Below are 5,493 nucleotides of genomic sequence, written 5' to 3'. Positions count from 1 at the left end.
GATATGAATGAGTGAATGTGATGTGATGGATGTAAATGGATGTGATGGACGTGAATAGATGTGATGTGATGTGAATCAGTATGTGAATGAATGAGATGTGATGTGATGTGAATCGGGATGTGAATGAATGAGATGCATTAGGAACTCAATGGAGTCTTCTTGGGCCCTTTTATTTGGCAGTTTAAGGGAGTCAAACCTTTTCTCTTAAGAAGAAACGTTTTCTAATTTGAAGCTTCAAAACGGCTACTTTATTCGAATTTGAATTCTGGGGGGAAAATGGAATTTAAAATCTAGCGGATAAAACCATATCATGTAACATATCTATGGAAAGCTCTTGATGCGTAGATCACAGATCTGTAATGTCCGCTCAAATCGGAGCTTGTATGTAGAAGTTATGGAGGTCCGAAAATTGTAAAATTGCCCCCTCCCCTTTTTGGGGAAAAAAGTGCACCCTTTGACCACTCTTACACCTCTCTTACAAACCATTGGTTTTTGCTTACATGGCGGGCTCCTATTTGTCAAAAAGTTAAACGTTTCCATAACCTCATGGCAAATTAAAGGGCCCAAAAAGACTCCATTGAGTTCCTAATGTGATGTGATGTGAATGGAGATGTGAGTGAATGAGATGTGATGAAAATTGGATAGATGTGATATGTGATGTGGATGAATATGATTTGATGAGATGTGGATATGGGTAGATGCGAGTGGATGAGATGTGGATATGGGTAGATGCGAGTGGATGAGATCTGATGCAGATAAATGAGAAAAGATGTAATGAGATGGAAAATGATGTGATAAGAATGGGAATACATATGAAATCAATGAGGATTGAAGTGGAACAATGTGGAAAGACGAGAGTTCATTATAGAAACTGTATTTATGATCTATTTTTAAATGACTATTTTATGTCAAAAATGTTAGGGAAGCATTTTGACCGTCTTGTGAATGAGGTCGTGGAGACCTATCTGATAAAGCCACACAGTTGACGGAGAGTCAACAGAGGTGGTCAGCCGAGGTCTTGACCAGCCGAGGTTCGATTTAAATGGTGAGCTTCCCATAGTACGGTGCTTGAGGGACTAAGGAAGCAGCCTATGAGTGAAGCGCTAGGTGACCTTTGAAGGATCCTTGAAGGATCCTAGAGGGTGTTGACCATACGGTGCTCGAGCTCTGAGTCACCGAAGATACCCACACGTACGTCGTGGAAGATATTGGAACAAGGAATAAGATTCTTTCTTTGAATATTCACTTAACTAATTTCTAAATTAGTTAGGAATTCTAATGAGGAATAGATTAATCATTTATCTGAATATTTTGATCTCGATAGATTTTTGAATTCTCTTTTTACAATCCGTGTGAATATAAAAAGATAGAAATTTCTCTCTTAGAGTATTTAATTATTCATAATGCTACACAAAGTGTGCATCATGTGAGTGATAATTATTGATGTAGAATTGGTACTCCCTAATGATAATGCATGAATATGGGATACTTGCCACTCCATCCAAATTAAACTCTATATGGTGGGGTAACTAATGTGCACCATGATTGCAATCTGATGGGAGGGCAAGCATAGGGGAGGGTTGTAAATTAGCATATGAGATCCTTGAAAAAGGACTTGAAGATTGCTTTGGCATAAAATGTACCCACCCTTGGATAGTTCTCTACGGGCACCTACTAGTGGAGGAGATATGGATTCTTGAGGAGGAGGGGGGGCAGAGAAGGAGTTGGATGAGGGGTGGGTTCTTTTATGGAGGGAAGGTGGGATGTTGTGGCTTTATTAATGACTATAAAAACTCAATTAGGTTGACCATGTTAGCATGGATAGTTGAGGTGGCAAGGTGATATGGCGGCCTGATGCTAATGTGGAGTTTTTTCAAGCTGAGATGGACACAAGGTGGGATGATAGACATGTAGGAGGTGTACCCATCAAGTCTAGTATATATAATCTAATTTGACTTACACATGGCATGGCTTCTAGGGTTGCCTCATTACCAAGCCTAGATTATGCATGGACACCAAAAGAGGATTTTCACTTGTTAGAGGTGAAAATGGGCTTCCTAAACTCAAATTAACCCAATTTTTTGAAATATAAATTTATCATTACAAATACCTTTACCCAAAAGAGTTTAGAGTAATTTACATAAATCTTTAATTTCTTATTAATAAATTATAAAACTTTCACAAGCCTTCTAATAGATTGTCATAATTCTCTACCTTTACCCATAGGAGTTTAGAGTAATTTACATAAATATTTCTTTTCTTATTAATAAATTATAAAACTTTCATAGGCCTTCTAATAGATTGTCATAATTTTCTAAATGATATCTAAAAAACTCTAGTCATTAACATTTGAGCATTGTAAGTTGTCAATCTTGTGTACTTTTAGCAATTGTAAGTTCATAAAATAATTTTACAAAATAAAAACAAAACTCAAAAGAATACCAATAAATCAAGTTAAACTCCATGTTATGTGAATTTGGCATGTTCAACGTTGCTTGTTGATTGGAGCTAATATGCAAAAGTTAGAAGCATTTTAAGGATGTTATCCTATAGTCCAAATATATGACATGAGATACTTGCTAAGAGTGCACAAGAAAATGTGTACTTATAGATATCCAATTCTTGATCACATTACATCTTTAGATTCCTGAGTTCATTTGTGATATTTCATTAGAAAATCTTATCATGAAATTCCTTTTTGTAGCTAAGTGCGATTGGACATTAAAGGTATAGAAAGGCCTGTTTTTAGCCTATTTTTAGGACACCCAATGATCTTGTTAGTAATATATTTGAGAATAGCCATGGTCTCTTTCCAAAATTGGTGCCAATACGAGTGGAATATGTATCAATCTATTAATTATGTGGGCTTACTCTTATGGGGTGGAATATGTACCGATTTGTTAGTTCTGTGGGCTTGCTCTTATGGGGTGGAATATGTACCGATCTGTTAGTTCTGTGGGCTTGCTCTTATGGGGTGGAGATGTATCCATCTGTTAATTATGTGGGCTTTCTCTTGGGGTTCTCTTCTCTTTGGTTATCATCTCCAAGCTCCTAGATTGGACTTATCTAGAATATAATTGAGGGAGAGGACTCTTATTATTGTTACCTCAACTATGCTGGTGTCCACCACATTGGGGAGCTTGAGATAAAAGCTTACATGAGAAAGACACAACCAGAAACCTTAAATCACCACTTCAAACATGGTAATTATGAAATTAATTAATGAAAAGAATTTTAAAGCACCTTTCTTGCATGATTTATGGGCATACAAAGATTATGTGTAAAATAAAACAAAAAATAATTACAAAAAGAACTGGAGAGTAAACAATATAACTGCTTGCAAACTTTGATTACAAACTAATGGTTGTCCACCCACCCATGTTGCCAGAGTAAGTTGATGGCAATCTAGACAAACTCTAGATGGAGGATGACTTGCTTTATAGGAGTGCCTGAACACACACTAAACTTGATAATAAACAAAGACACTCAAACTATTATATCAGCATGGAAGTAGGTCAACCATGTTAGCTTGAAATCCTCGACTTGGTCCAAAATGACCAACCGACCGTATCATCCGAGTGGGACCATATTAGACTACAACAAGTCCTATATAGAAACTGCATAGTCCCCCCACGACCATTTGAGATTGTTTGGACCCTCAAATATGCCCGACAATCCAAGAACAATGTGTCTCCGGTTTGTTGTCTTGCACTTATTGTGGTCACATTTGCTTGCACAAGCACGCATCCTACTTGGTAGGGCGCCAAGTCTACTAAGCCATCTCCTAACTATATGAACACATTTGGGCACCGTCCAGTGTCAAAACTAGGAACTATCGGTGGCAGTTGCCTGAGTGCTTGACACAATGGCTACTCCTCATATAGGGGGCTACCCACCTCATATAAAAGGAGTCACTTTCAAACAATCAAATCAAGCAAGCTCTTAGGTCTTTCTATGAGTACAAGTCTCAATCTTCTAACCTGAGTGAACTTGAGTCTAAAACTTGTTTAAAAACTTGGGAGGAGAGCAAACATGGGAAGATGAGGATAAGCTAAACGTGGAGAGAGAGAGAGAGAGAGAGAGAGAGAGAGAAAGTATAGCAAAACATTTATGGGTACTTTAGCTAAAAATAAGGTTTAAAAATACCTTTTTCCTCTCAAAAAATATGAGAGAGAGTTGATCCCTTTATAGCCTCTAGGCTAGGGTTTGGTACACACAAACCTTATCTCAACATGAGATGTTTTGCTTCACACACACACACACACACAACCTTATCTATAAAATGAGCATATAATTTCAACCATTAGGAAAACTTTGGACTCACAAATCGACCCTATAAGGGCTTTCTCTCTCTTCCATGAATCAAGGAAAAGTGTAAAAATAATGTTATAATATTGCTCCTCTCTCTTCTCTTTTTGAATCTTGTACATCTCAAAATATTAGTTCTATAATAGATTCACTTATTATTTTATTGACTATACCAGACCTGCTCAGAACTCGAATATCTCAAAAACTATTTTTTTATTTAAGATGGTTTCAAATTTCTCAAAAGATATGACATTCTTAAATGCCCAGATTCATTTATGATTGAAGAAACAATCATTTCGTGATTCTAGACGGATTTTATCTTAAAAATAGAATATCTTGATTTATACTTTGTATTTCATAATTTCTTTTTACAACTACGTAGATCCGTGCTTTATCTACATTCTACTATGTTTTTATGTTTTTTTATAGAGATTTGAAGAGAATAGACATTTTTTAAGATTTTAAGAATGTGTTTAGATTTATTATTTTAGAGAATAGTGCATTACGAATTTTGCTTTTTTTGTGATACAACTTCTTCTTCTCTTTAGGTCATTTCCTCTTTCCATAGCTCATTTCTTCTTCTACTTTCAAATTTGCATCTCCAAACAGTTTGTATTTCCCTCCTGTTCTATATTGAACTTGTTTACTACAAAGCTAGATAATGAAGAATGATTTTATTTTTTGGTGCCATTTTCTTGGAGCCAACAAACCATTTCCCTCTTCATTAATCTTGTGTTCAATTGAGTTCTATAAGTTATGTTTTCTTGTTGGTTATGTGCATTACTAAATAATAAAGTTAATAGTAAGATATGTTTTATTGTTGGTTAATAATAATAATATGTGCATTATTGTTGGTTAATAATGATAATATGTGTTAAAGTTGGTGTTAAGTTACACATATATGTTAATAATCATGAAATTTTATGTGAGTTTTCTTGTAGGCATTGATTGTACTCAATGGAGATAGTTATGTATCTAAGTGTTTCTAGTTTTTTGATGTTTTAGGAAAGCAAGAAGCTCTAAGAAGAGACGTATACACTTCCAACTAGATGAAGAGTATGCCCCATTGTACAAGAGAATTGAGGTTTCAATGATGAATCCCCATCAGTGATGCAATTACACAAAACAGGGAAAAACATATAGATCTTTGGGTTGATGGGTCTATATATCCACCTAATCCTATAT

Source organism: Cibotium barometz, chromosome 42 (genome assembly GCF_041138505.1).
Source record: "Cibotium barometz isolate CiBa-2024 chromosome 42, ASM4113850v1, whole genome shotgun sequence".
Taxonomy (NCBI): domain Eukaryota; kingdom Viridiplantae; phylum Streptophyta; class Polypodiopsida; order Cyatheales; family Cibotiaceae; genus Cibotium; species Cibotium barometz.
This window is presented reverse-complemented; position numbering follows the sequence as displayed.